Source organism: Odontesthes bonariensis, chromosome 23, assembly GCF_027942865.1.
Source record: "Odontesthes bonariensis isolate fOdoBon6 chromosome 23, fOdoBon6.hap1, whole genome shotgun sequence".
Lineage (NCBI taxonomy): Eukaryota > Metazoa > Chordata > Actinopteri > Atheriniformes > Atherinopsidae > Odontesthes > Odontesthes bonariensis.
In genome coordinates this window covers 25,380,528-25,395,659 of record NC_134528.1, presented here as the reverse complement: position 1 = coordinate 25,395,659, position 15,132 = coordinate 25,380,528, and the positions used below count along the sequence as shown (strand labels likewise).

Here is a 15,132-nt window from a genome sequence, read left to right as displayed (position 1 = left end):
ATGACAAGGGGCGTAGCTACCGACCACCAAACACCTCCGTCAGATGTGTTATTATAGAACCCTGAAAAGACCCAGCCTCGGAGAAGGAGCTAAAATGGTTGTGTGGCTGAAAGAGGGCGGAGACAGAGAGAAACTCGAGGTTCATTGAGTAAAACCTGGTCCCCACCAGGTTAGGTTCATAGAGTCTGTTACTATGGTAACTGGCCGAGAGCTTAAGTTACCTCTCTCTGTGAAACAGGCTAGAGTTACCCCTCTTTCTCTGGTTTGAGTTAGCTTTTGTGAAACGGAAAACTCAGAGTTTCCCCTCATTTCAGGGTTAATAAACTCATAGTTTTCACTAAACCTGCTTTGTGAAACTGACCTCTGGTAATGACCTGGGGCCTCATGTACAAAGACTTGTGTGGATTTCCTACTGAAACATGGCATACGCTCAAACCCAAATGACCTCCAACATTGGATGTACGAATCTGTGCGCACACATCAATCCAAGCACATTTCGTTTGTACATCCCAATCAACGTGGAATTGAGTGCACATGTCGGAGCACCCGACTCCTCCCTGTCCGCGCCCCTACTTAAATTTGCAAATCATATTTAAATGAGCCCTGCACCTGCGATTCCCCTCACTGCACGATCAGAAAATAAAGAAAAAAGAATGAATAAGACGGGAAAAAATGAGAACTTTACGGAAAGCGAGATGGAGGTGCTACTTTCTGAAGTGGAGGCGCGCAAAAATGTGTTCTTTGGCACGCTGTCCTTCGGCATAAGCAGCAAACACAAGAAGAGTGGTTGGGAGAGCCTGAGGCTGTTAATGTTGTGGGGTCTGAGAAGCCACACAAGCAGAGGGGAAGAAGAAGTGGTCCGACATTAAGGTGGATGTGAAGCGGAGAGTGGCTGCCCACCGCTGCAGTTTGGCCAAAATAGGCGGGTGGGGGGGTGACCGACTGTTTGAATAGAGAGTCGGCGCAACCATGGGTGGTACTGCTCTTTGCCCACAGAGACGATCAGGGGCTTGTTAGAAAGATCTTAAGCTGAAGTTCAACCAGCAAAAAACAGCAAGAAACTAACTTTAACCACCGACTATGATGCTGTGAAGACAGGATAGAAATTGGGGACACACATACTCAATGCACGTCACGGAGAATAATATTAGGACAACTAGAAAATTTCTGAAGAAATTTAGAAGGGGCCTGCCAAAGTGTGCGTATCGCTCAACCAATCACGGCTGCTCAGGAATGGTTCGCAAGGCCTAAAGAAGAAGCATTCAAGCCTAAACGGCATCAAAGCCGTTTAAATTTAAAATTTTAAAGCGGCGAACTGTCCCTTTAAAGAGGCGAACTGTCCCTTTAAAGCGGCAAACTGTCCCTTTAAATTGGCGAACTGTCCCTTTTAAAGCGGCGAATTATCACTTTAAAGAGGCGAACTGTCCCTTTAAAGAGGCGAACTGGCCCTTTAAAGCGCGAACTGTCCCTTTTAAAGAGGCGAACTGTCCCTTTAAAGCGGTAAATTGTGCTGTTGAAACTTCAAAGGACTGGCTGGGCCACTAATAGCCTTGTTTCTATGGTAATTAATCTCCCTAATTTAACTGACAGCTGCTGCTACACTAATTATATGAGACTCAGGCTTCTCAGAGCCAAAAAAACCTCTACGAACAGATGCTTCCCATTTGGAAACCGTAAGAGCTACGGAAAATATTCTCGCAGAATGAGCGAGGGACGCCTTCGGACTTCAATATTCCCGCGTTTCAGATCTGTAGCACAGTCACAGTGAAAGCACGGATGAGAGAAAGAAGGGCTGCAGGAACTGCTGAGATTCTTAGAATTGGATGAATTAAAATGGGGATTTCAGGTCTTTGAGCCCCGACATCACTTTGCTCTGAGGGGCTTTGAGAGCAAACGGTCAGCCCTAGATGAAATATGAAAACATTTTATGAATCCCAACATGCGTGCCTATATTATGACAGTACATAATGGCATTGGAGCGATATTTGTAGGCGTGAGGGCGATTCGAAAATGAATCTGAGGTCAGAACTCTTGCTCTTCCCACACTGATGAAATGGCAGTTGTGCTCTAAAAATTCAAATTTTGCAGATTTTGGCCAAAACTTTGGGTCGCTTGGAGGCATGCTGTGGGAAATCCGTAGCAGGTATCGACATGGCGTCTTCACTTCTGAACACAGCACGAATGTATCTACAAGCTGACATTTGAATGGCGTTTCTAGGTTAATGCATGATGACTCAGTAACTGCTCAAAATTTAGGGTTTTTTATGATTTTTCCAGGTCATCCCCCTGTTTATTCCTAGGGGGGCTGTTTTTTGCTTATTACGTCGCCATGGTAACTCCAATCTTCAATAAAAGTAATAGCCCGCGAAAACTCATCGAGCCGGTCATTTTGATATATATATTGTTGGGATGTGCGGGCCCGTATTAATGTGGACGGAAGAATAAATATAGCCTATAAATAAATAAATAAAGAGACACGTTTTCAATGTTAAATCCCATAGACTTTTGCCAACGGAATAGTAATAGGTGCCTTGCCATGCATTTGCATGGAGGCACTGCATAGCATTGCTTCGCAATGCTATGGCAGGCCCCAATTACACGAATAAAGTTACTCACCAAGAAGCCAGCCATCACGCACAGTGCCACCTTGTAGTCTGTTCCCAACATGCTGTTACTCAGAATATATGAATCGTGCGTTGAACCAGGCCACCTTCCCACAACGTTGGTTAATTGCATTTACGCATCACATATGATCTGTACATCGATCAAATGAAAATGTTTCCTGTTAACATACAAATTCATCATGTGATGGCGCTTTTATAGCAATGTGTGTGCAGTCGATAGCTCCTTTTATATTAGGAAAACCTGCTCTCGCTTTGATGCTTTGAGCTTTAATGTTGGCCTGTTCAACTGCATTGTGGGAATTTGATATACGTGGCTGAGATGCGGATAATTCTGTCCCACACGGCTGGCATGGCTCGCCTCAGGGTTGACTAGCACAGTCCCAATCGGTTGTCCAGCTCCCTCTGGAATGCCTCTTGGAACTCCAGTGTGCACATCACCTGTGAGCACAGGCAGCGCATGGTAGTAGAGCAGATTAAAGGCCTTTTTCAGGAGAATCGTTCACTTTGGTATAAAAGCATGAAATTTGGCACAGATACTCTCTAAGGGTCACTTTTTGGAAAAAAAGCGCTGGCCACGCAAAAATTCAATATGGCGGCCATTTTTCAAGATGGCCGCTGTTTCTATCATACTCATTATGTCAATCTGTACTGTAGGCATTACAATTTGAATGAATACTGATATGGTACTCTTGAATGAATGTTAAAATGGAGAATGTTCCTTCTCCTTCAAAAACAAAGATGATTTTTCAAGATGGCCACCACCATTTTTCAAGATGGCTGCCATTTCACCTAAATTCGAACAGAAATTTTAAATTAAAACTGCGAGCAGTGACGCTATGCATACCGATTTCCAAAGCCAATTATCACCCCTGGCGTCTTAACACTTTACTTCTTTCAGATGAAGACTTTATCAAATTTATCTCCTCTGAAATAACCTTCTTCCTGGAACATAACCAGACTCCAGGAATGTCCTCTTTAACGGTGTGGGAATCCATGAAGGCGTATTTGAGAGGACAAATAATATCGTATAGCGCACAACAAAGGAAACGTCACAATATGAGACTTGAACAGCTAACAAATGACATTCTCAAACTTGATGCTACCCTTGCTGTTACCCCATCCGATGATTTATTCAAACTACGACTAACTTTTAAAACTGAGTTCAACCTACTATCAACGAGACACATTGAAAACCTAATAAATAAGTCACAGAGTAAAATATATACGAAAGTGGTGAAAAGACAGGGAGGATTCTTGCCCAACAACTCCACCAGAAAACTGTGGATAGGACAATAGCTGAGATAAATGACGAATCTGGCATCAAACATACTGACCATTCCGAGATTAATTCTTGTTTCCACAAATTTTCCTCGAAGCTGTATGATAGTGAATCCCTTAGTGACCACGCTTTGTTTGACTCTTTGTTTAGGAAAATAAAGGTTCCTACAATTGATGACAAAATTGTATCCGAGCTAGACAAATCACTTTCTGTAGAGGAACTTATTAAAGCGATTAGGCTCATGCAAACCGGAAAATCCCCAGGACCCGATGGGTTTCCAAGTGAATTCTTTCAGAAATTTGCAGACCAACTCTCTCCCATCCTGCTCTGTGTATTCGAGGAGTCATATGCCACTGGCTCCCTTCCTCTAACAATGCGACAAGCTATCATCTCCCTTATTCCGAAAAAAGATAGAAACCTTTTAGATTGTGGTTCATACCGTCCCATCTCACTCTTAAATGTGGATAGTAAAATTCTCTCCAAAATCCTGGCTTGCCGCTTAGAGACGGTGTTGCCCTCAATTGTAGCCGATGATCAAACTGGCTTTATTAAAGGTCGCCATTCCTTCTTTAACATTAGACGCCTATTTAATATTCTTTATGGTCCCACTCCACCCGACTTTCCAGAAATATTACTATCACTAGATGCCGAGAAGGCGTTTGACCGGGTGGAGTGGGATTACCTTTTCTACACTCTCAGACAATTTGGCTTTAGTGAAAAATTTATCTCCTGGATTAAAATTCTGTACTCCTCCCCACTAGCAGCCGTCCGTACGAACAACAACCTCTCCTCCTACTTCCCTCTCCACCGCGGCACCCAGCAGGGTTGTCCCCTGTCACCCCTCCTGTTCGCCATCGCGATCGAGCCACTAGCCTTAGCTATACGTGGTGAAGAAAATATAAAGGGAATACAGAGATATGACTCAGATAATAAGGTGTCCTTGTATGCTGACGACACGCTTCTATATCTATCTCAACCTTTGACTAGTCTACCTATTACTCTGAACCTTCTTGAAGAATTCGGCAAAATATCAGGATACAAAATCAATCTACAAAAGTCTGAAATTATGCCAGTAAATGCAGCAGCAAAACAAATTGACTTTGGTTTGTTCCCACTTAAAGTCAGTTCACACAAATTCAAATACCTAGGAATCTGGATAACACATGACTTAAAAGACATATTCAAAACCAATTTTTCACCGCTCTTAAACCACCTTAAGCAAGACTTAGAACGGTGGAATTTTCTCCCCCTGTCACTGGGTGGCAGAATTAACGTAATTAAAATGAATGTTTTGCCCAAATTTTTATATGTATTTCAGTGCATCCCCTTATATCTATCCAAATATTTTTTTATGTCAGTGAACAATTTGGTGTCAGGATTTATATGGAACAAGAAAACCCCTCGTATACGGGAAAGAATCTTACAACAACATCGCCGTTACGGAGGATTATCCCTCCCTAACTTTCAGTTTTACTATTGGGCAGCTAACATAAGGACTATGCAGTTTTGGAAAGATCCTCCATCTGCCACTAACCCTGAGTGGTTACGAATGGAAACCTCCTCGTGTCTTCATACCTCCTTACATTCACTTCTATGCTCAAAACTCCCCCTCTGGGAACCAATATCTAAATACACCTCGAATCCGATTGTGAAGCATTCTTTTAAAATACTGACACAATTCAGACGAAGCTTTTCTCTTAAGGATTTGCCCACTTGTGCCCCTATAATAAAAAATCACCAGTTCACGCCATCAGTTATGGACGGTGCTTTTTATGAATGGACTAATAGAGGGGTTGCCACAATAAAGAATCTATTCATAGATAATATCTTTGCAACCTTTGATCAGTTAAAGCTCAAATTCAAAATCCCAAACTCTCAGTTTTTCAGATTTTTGCAGCTCCGTAATTTTATATAAAAAACACTTACACATTTCCCATCCCAGCCACCTGACTCCCTCTTAAATCACATTTTGAAGTTTAAAGCAGGCTCCAAAGGAGTGATTGGGAGCATATACTCCCTACTAAATTCATATAATTTGGAGCCGTTGACATCACTAAAGACTCAGTGGGAGGCTGACTTGGGGTCTGAACTTCCTGACAATATCTGGGAAAGAGCCTTAGATAGAATACATTCCTCCTCAATTTGCCTACGACATATAGTTATCCAGTTCAAAGTTGTACATCGTCTTCATTGGTCTAAAGTGAGGTTAGCAAAATTCACACCTAATATTGACCCCATTTGTGATAGATGCAGACAGATGCCAGCCACCCTCTCACACATGTTTTGGTCTTGTTCGAAATTAGACAACTTCTGGCAATCAATATTTAAAACTTTTTCAGATGTTTTGCGAATACCTATAGAGCCTTCTGCCATTACAGCCATATTTGGAACAACTCCTTATGACGCTCACCTTAATCATAAGACGAAGAGCATGATAGCCTTTGCAACTCTCATAGCCAGGCGACTGATACTGTTTAAGTGGAAGGAGAAACTTCCCCCAACCTTTAAAATGTGGATCAACGACCTTCTGCACCACTTGGTATTAGAGAAGATTTGTTATTCCACAAAAGGGTGTATTCAAAAATTTTATTCTATATGGGAACCATTTTTGAGTTATTTAGAAAAATTAGATGTCTGATTTTGGTGGTGTTTTATGTGATGGATCCTGAACTGGAATGATCTGGAATTTATAAGGACTGTTTTCTGTTTAATTATTTATCTATTTATTTTCCCTTAATTATTATTTAATTAATTTATATACCTTTCTTTTTTATTTTATTCTTTTAATTTATTATTATTATTAATTTTTTTAATTACTATATGGTTTGCTGTTTATTTTTGTATATGGACGATGGTACGGGGCTATTGTTGCAGGGATGGGGCTCTGTTGGAGCGAGGGGGGGTGATGTTTATATCTGTAATGCTTGTAATCATCTGGACTTACGTACTCTGTACAATATAAATGTATAAACATCAATAAAAAGACTTGGAGCAACAAAAAAAAAAAACTGCGAGCAGTGATATCGGCCCTCGGAGCCAAGCGCAGCTCCGGCCTTGCGACCGCCTGAGTGCCGGCACCGCCGCCCCGACGTGGTCATCAACGTCGTCACGCGTCTCCCGCGCCCGTCCACCAGGCGGAGCGTGCGACGAATCTCCCAAATCGCCTTCAGTCCACGACAGTACGACACCAGTGGCACGTGTTCAAAGTTGGAGCGATATCTCACCTTCAAGACAGGAGTTACCGTCACTTCCTGTTTTGTGGGGGCGGGGCTTTTAGCGACGGCAGAAATGTACCACGCCAATGTGTCAAGCGCTGATCCGTAATAATGCACAAAAAATATGGTGCAGATCGGATGATGTCTCAAGGAGATATAGCTGTTTAAATGATCTAGGGTGGGCAGTGGAGTCACACTCCAATATAATCCTATTGGGCTCTTTAGAGGTTAACAAAGGTCATTCATATCTAGTTTGGTGCAAATGGGATGAGGCATGTGAGATTTAGAGCCGAACGTATGCAAACGGCGAGGGATTGGAATTTGCCATTCTTATTCTTCTTCTTCTTCTTCTTTTGTAGTGTTTATTGGCAGTTTGCATACAAAGTGCACTACCGCCATCTACCGGGCTGAGGTGTGATCCAATGGGATTAATTTAAACTAGGCCTGATCATAAAGAGAGAAAATACTTCAAGAGAGAAAGGAAAGAAAAGGAAAATAAATAATAAAAAAATAAAAATAAAAAAAAACCAGAGAAGTGAAAGAATCAAATTCTATTTCCTAGTCCTGTTTCTATCAAGTACCTGACTATCGCTGTTGTCTGGATGCATGGTGCACTAAGCAAGGTGTTCAGTGAGATAGGTGTCTTAATTACTCTTTGCATCTTTTTCCTCTCATGAGTGTATTCTGTGCAATGCAATAATGCATGTTCAACTCCCTCCCTTTCTCCACAGTGCATGCAGGCTCCTGTTTGATGCTTTCCCACTATCTTCAACCCACTATTTAGACCTGTGTGTCCAATCCTCAGCCTGGTAATCCACACCTCCTCCCTACGTTTCAGTTCCCCACTCCATCTAATGTCAACTCTCTTATGTAAATTATACAGGTGCCTTCCCCTTTCCTCTTGGTCCCATCTTTCCTGCCACATTTTGTTTATGTTTTCCTTCAGTATAGCTTTCATTTCTGATTTGCTTAAGGGAATTTCAAGTTCTACCTGCTCAGCTCTTGTAGCTTCTTTTGCTAATTTGTCAGCGGTTTCATTACCCTGAACTCCCCTATGGGCAGGGACCCAGAAAAACTGCAGTATTGTTCTTTGTTGCGTTACCTTATATATTATCTGATGTATTTCTTCCAAAAGATCTGTACGACAGGAAGACCTTCCGCTAAGAATACTCGTTAAAGAAGACATTGAATCAGAACATACTACAGCTTTACTGGGTTTCGCCTCTTCTACCCATCGCAGAGCCAAAATTATCGCCATCATTTCAACTGTGAAAATTGAAAGAAAATCTGATGCTCTTTTGGTACTTTGAAAATTAAATTGAGGGACGTGTACTGCCGCTCCCGTTTTTCCATCTTGGTCTTTTGAAGCATCAGTATAAATTTGGACAGCGTCATGAAACATTAGATCAATGTACTGTTGTACTGTCTGATAAACTCCTCCAGGTTTAACAATTTCCTTAGCCCCCAAGTTGACCCAGGGAAAGCAAAAAAACCAAGGGGGAATAATTGATGTGGCAGAAGTCTTACATACTGGGATACCATCTAACCCCACCTGACTAGCTTGCTGATTTGCCTCCCACCCAAAGCTATGTACAGAGTGTCCATACTCCCAACAGTCTATCAACACTCTTTTGGTGGGATGACTGTCGTCGTGCCCCTGAAGGGTTAACCAATACATATTTGATAACTGAAGCCTTCTGAGGTCCATTGGCATTTCGCCTGTTTCCACCTGAATCGCCGGGATGGAGGAGGTCCTGAAGGCCCCACAACATATTCGCAAGGCTTTTCCTTGCACTCTGTCCAGTTCTAGAAGAGAAGTCTTAGTTGCTGATTTGTACACTATACTTCCATAATCAATCGCTGGTCTGATTAGTGCAGTATAAATTCTTTTTAAGGAAGAGCCCGTTGCCCCCCAGTCTCTTCCAGACAAACATTTAAGGATATTAACACTCTTCTTACATTTATCGAGTATCTTCTGTAAATATACTTTAAATGTCAGTTTTATGTCAAACCATACCCCTAAGTACCTTATGCTGTCTACTTGGTTAAGTATCTGCCCATACATTCTGAGATTCACATTGGGATTCACCCTTTTTTTGAGAAACAGATGACCTGTGTTTTCTCAATAGACAAACGGAAGCCCCATTCTTGGGACCATTCCTCCACCTTACTAACAGCACCCTGCATCCTACTCTGTAGGCCATGGACACTTTTGCCCCTCATCCATAGGGCCCCGTCATCGGCATACAGGGCCCTATCTATCCTGAGGTCTACCTTGTCAAACACGTCATTAATCATAATATTAAACAAAATAGGGCTACACACACTCCCTTGCGGAGTGCCGTTGTCAATGTTATACATTCCGGAGTGACTAGCTCCAACTCTCACTTCAATGGTCCTGTTGTTCAGGAAGTCCATAATCCAGTTATACATTTTCCCACCAATTCCCATTTTGTTCAATTTCAACAAGAGTCCCTCTTTCCACAACATATCGTAAGCCTTTTTTATATCAAAAAAGACTGCCAGGACCATGTCCTTATTCACCTGAGCCTTTCGGATTTCATTTTCTAACACCACAACTGGATCCATAGTGGTGCGCCCCTTCCTAAAACCACTCTGATGCGGGGAGAAAAGACCCCTCCTCTCAATCTCATACATCAGTCTCTTTGTTAACATCCTTTCCATCAATTTACACAAGTTTGACGTCAGGGCTATTGGCCTATAGCTCCTGACTTCTGTTTTATCTTTCCCTGGCTTAGGTATAGGTACAATTACAGAATGCCTCCATCCGGATGGTAGCCGCCCTTGTTCCCACACCTTATTGTACAGTTTAATTATGACATTCTTAGACACATCAGATAAATGCTCAATGAAAGCATAACATACTCCATCCTTGCCTGGAGAGGTGTTTTTAGCACCATCAAGAGCTCTTTTCAACTCAATCAGTGTAAAATCCTTATCTAGGGCACTGTCACTGACTTCCTTCCTGCCCAATAGCACTCCATTATCCTTTATCACCTTTTCCCTCCATACTTGTTCTTCAGTAGACAGGTTATTTGCCATTCTGCCACGCCCACACTATTTTGTAGGTCCTGACAAGACGCACAGGTGTGCTGAGTTTCATGATTGTCGGTGAAAGCATGGCTTGGGGCTGATTTTTTAGATGTTCCAGGATCGGTATTCATGTACTGTAAGACCTGTACTTTGCCATTGGGCCGGATAAGACCGAAGGTATTCTATTCTTTCATGCCTTCACAGGTTGTGATACTGTTGAAGCCATTCCTCCTACAAGAGCATCTCTGCTTCAACACAGTAAACGTGCTGCATATCAAGCAGGTTGCATATGGGGTCAAGCAACCAACTGTCAGCCAGAAGCAGAGAGTCCTGGTGACTGGGGATGGAAAAAACTTGGTGAACAATGGGAAGTCTTCTGGACTGCAAATGCAACTATTGCACAAAGTTTTGAACAACTAGCCAAGTGTGGCTGCAAAACAGAGTGGACAGAGGAAGCAGAGGAAGATGCACATGTTTTAAATTGGGTTTTAGTTGCACAGAACTTTGCAGCTGCAAATGTGAATAGAGAATATGTGATTCTGAACCATGATTTATTGTGTATATATATACTGTATATAGTTTAAAAATGGCATTAGCAATGGCAGCCATCTTGAAAAATGGCTGCCATATTGGATTTTTGGGTGGCCAGGGCCTTTTTCCAAAAAAGTGGCCCTCAGACAGTATATCAGCCAAATATCATGTTCTTATACCAAAGTCAATGCTTTTTACAGTAACCATTTAGTAGCAATGGCAGCCATCTTGAAAAATGGCCGCCATGTTGAATTTTTGCGTGGCCAGCGCTTTTCTTCCAAAAAGTGACCCTTAGAGAGTATCTGTGCCAAATTTCACGCTTTTATACCAAAGTGAACGATTATGTCACTAATCTGCTCTACTAATGGCTCCTCGCTGTGTTGCGCTCCAACGCCAGGGCGCAGCTCTTGCGCACAGTTCCAGGAGGATTTCCCTCAAAACTCAGTCGCCATCATGTGCCAGCAAATCCTCTGTCTAGTGAACACACGCTCTCTTCGAATTGCACCATTTGCAAAGTATTTTAATACTGCTAAAGCAGCCATTGTTTTTAATGGTATGGCACCACTTTAATGGCACTACTTTGCGCTGCTTTTATATCCACTCGTGTAATTGCAGACACATAGAGCCAATGAACGTGCGTTCATTGTTTATCAGTATTAATTTTTCATGCGTCTCAGATGTGCATATCATTGTCTGAGGACTAATTGTTTTCACATTTATTTCTTATAACAGTTTCCCAACATCACCTTGGGTGTCGCCAAAGAATCAACAGCTGTAGAAAAGTGCGTACGCCAGCCCTGAAGTTGGCATGAGGCACCGCACATTTCCACGGTCATTTCACTCTTGATACATCTGATCGTTGACGTGAAAAGGTGCGTACGCCACTATTTTGTGCGTACGCACCCTTTGTACATGAGGCCCCAGATGATTTTCAATGATCTGAACAATAAAACCCTTGAATTGAAAGGTGCACTTCCTTTTTCATATCATGGTAATGTACACACTCAGCATATTCAGCACGTACATCGCTGCTTTAATGTGACAGGGTTTCTACACATTCATTGGTTTATACTTCCTGATTTTCTTTTTCATTTTCAAGTTACAAAATAAGAGTGTTAAACGCTGATTCAGCAGAAGAGGACTGCCTCCTACATTTCCTACAAATCACTATTTTTTTTTCTTCTTCTTATATTTACTATCAGTGTTAGTTTAATCCCTCCCTGTCTCATAAAAGCCTGTGTTTGTAAAAACTATCGATGTGCAGGCTATCTGAGCCTTCTTGGGCCTTGTGCGCTGTGAATAAATCTGAAGCCCCGCACACAGACTGTTGCTGTCCTTCACAAGTCGAGTATATTTAAAGGGACTATTCTAAAGGGAATAACTACAGTACTTCTTTACAGACACCGAGAACATCCGAAATCTGCTGTTGATTATACCGGCAAATGCAGGAGAGTTTCACCTCTTAAAGGTGAAACTGAATAACGACTGAATAACTATTTGTGCACCTCCATGTTGTAGAACTGTCAGCTGATAAGAATGTTGCATCCAAGCTGCATAGACATTTTATAGCTGAGTTTTGCCTCCAAGAAGGCAGACTGTGACATTCACTTCATGTGCGAGGTTTTAAAATGACAGTCCACAGACCAATAAGTGACACTAGGGTGACCATGTTGATCTTTTTAATACAGTTCATGGTTTTTCAACCAGCTTTCTGGCACACCTGAAATTCCCATGTTTTTCTTTCATATTACTGTATTTTTTCCCTCTTGTTGTCTGTTTTTTTTTTTCTTTTTCATTTCTCGACTGTCTTTAAACCACCTCTATAAATTCTACCCATCTCCTCTGTTTTACATCAAGGTCCTTTCATCTCTGAACCATCGGATTGTTGAAGTTGTCATGATTCAGACGGTTTGAAAGTTGGAAAAACAACACAGCAAGGGAGCATGGTGAGTTTCATTCTGATGGACACCTAAATAGGAATTGTGTTGCATTAGGTTTTTCCTTCAGAAAGTAATTTCTCTTCAGAGGCTCAAAAAAACATCACAAAACTGTAATGAAGAGCAAGAATACCATGAATTACACTTCTGTGTTTCTGCTTTCTTAAATTATGATTTACACATGAACATGTAACAATTTTAAAGATGTAACTTAGAAATAGGTTTGAAGAACAACAAAATTAGTATGAATATATTTTATTTACCTTATTTCCACCTGTTTTGCACAGAAATTAAAGTGGTCAAACCTTCTAACCCACTCTTACTCTGTGGATAATTGTGAATTTACCCACTGTGGGACTATTAAAGGTTTATCCGATAAATGGCCTCTATGTATAAGGTGGTCTGCATGGTGGTGTGGTGGTTAGCAGTGTTGCCTCACAGCAAGAGGGTTCCAGGTTCAGTTCCCTTGTGGGTTCTCTCTGGGTACTGAGTAGCCTACTCCAGCTTCCTCCTGCTTCCCACTGTCCAAAAAATTGTCCCTAGGAGTGGTTGTTCTCATTTGTCTCTGTGTTGCCCTGTGATTGACTGGCGACCCAATGTGTTGTTTCAGGTAAGTTTTTAACAAGAAACACAAAATGGCTACAGCTATGGCAGCAACTAAAACAGGTATTATAGTTGTCCTTTCTGGCTGGTTCTGTTCATTTGAGTTCTCCAAACACAGTCCTCCCACTTCCAACTTAGTTTTATCTGAAAAATGAAATACACTTGTGTTTTATAAACTTGCTCTGTATGTCTAAAAAAGAAACATTAACATTGAAAGACACTCACCATGGACCTTTACTTTGATGGTAAATCCATCCATTCCTTCACTAAACCCAATGTCAACTGTGACATTTTCGTCTCTCTTGACATTTAAGATTTTTAGGGACACATAAGTCTTTTCATCCCAATCACAACTGTAATTCGTCAGGTTACATAGGTCAGTGCCATTTGCGCCAGTCCAGGAAAATTCTGTAGCTTCACATTTATCCCCAGTGCATTGTATGGTGCAGTTCAGTATCACTGAGTCTCCAGCTGTGACATTTACTGTGTTGCTGCAATTCAATTTAACATCTAAGAGAAAATAGAATTAAAAAAAAATCAACATCAAATGATTTGGTCATTTATTTCTTAATGTTCCTTTTTACAGCAGTTACTTTAGATGTTTTCACAGAATTAGTATTTGCAGTACAATCAATTTAAACATACATTCATCTGATGAAACACTGTGTTGTAGGACAAAGAGCAGACTCAGACACATCCAAAAGCAGGACATCCTGGAAGCTTCACTTCTTTACTGGAATGGTGCCTGTGTTGTGCAAACAGAGGGGATAACATGAAACCAAAAGTAAGATGTAGAGATTGCTTTTTTGTTTATGGCACATCAAGGGTGGCAGACAAAACCAACAACTTATCTCTGCCCCCCAGTGATTGTAGAAAGAGAGAAAGGTGCAGCTATAGAAAGCTGTAACAGACTATTAACAGACAATGTGACCTATTTAAGAGCTTTGATTTGGACATATTTGCAATCTGAACTCCTCAGGTTATTCAAAACCAGTTCTACCATGAACATAATTCTGCCTCACAACCCTTTAAGGCTTTATCATTTACTTATCAAAATACAGTCGTGGCTGACTGTCCTACGGCAGATCTGTGTCAAAGAGTTTCCAAGCAACAGCTTTTACGGTGCATGTGCTTTTCCGTTAACTTGGGCTTAATAATTACATATTGTGAGGATGTACTTTATCCCGCTGATGTCCCAAGATGTTTTTTATACAAGAAGGTTGAAAAAAAAAAAAAGGTGAATAATGCACATCTGCAGCAAAGAGGAGCTCCAACTTAAAGCAACCAACACAATTTAAACAGAGAAGTCTCAATAGCGGAATGTCCCATTTACAAAGTTGTGTATAGTAATAGATAAATTAATTAAATACTTTAATGTTAAAACAGTTGCAGTAAATCAAATCTAAAGTTGTGTTTTCTCTCAGTCATCTTAGCGTTGTTGTAAAAAGAAGTCTGTGAGGTATATCTGATAACTCAGAATCCAGATCAACATTACAATGCTGCTTATGAATAAAGACATATGATTCTCTTATTAAATCTATGTTCTGTGGATAAATTGCACACTGCACACAATGAGTCACTTTCCTGCTAATATTTGACAGTTTCCTTCTTTGTATTCACACAAAAAACATGTGCGGCTGAAAATAACTGGAAACGAACTAAATTTAACAACAATGAAGTAGATCAATGAAGCCTTCAACATCCTGATAAAACCATAGATTAACTGTAAAGATGCATGACCTGTGGAAGAAGAAGCGAAGAAAAGCACAGATGTTGTATAAATATCTGCACAGAAAGTGAAGGTTACTTACTTAAATGAGATGTTCTTCGTCAAGAAGGAATTGTTGAATGACTCTAGGAAAAACAGGACAGGTTTCCTTATAAGCCTG

At 41.1% G+C, this 15,132-nt stretch overlaps 1 long non-coding RNA gene across 1 annotated transcript; it reads right to left on the bottom strand.

Annotated features, from left to right (window-relative positions):
* Positions 1-12,919: 12,919 nt before the first annotated feature.
* LOC142374357 (uncharacterized) lies at positions 12,920-15,132 on the bottom strand. The gene is made up of 4 exons (XR_012768698.1): positions 15,055-15,132; positions 13,889-13,988; positions 13,469-13,753; positions 12,920-13,387 (listed from the first exon to the last, which is right to left on the bottom strand). It is a non-coding gene; the product is annotated as an uncharacterized LOC142374357 (long non-coding RNA).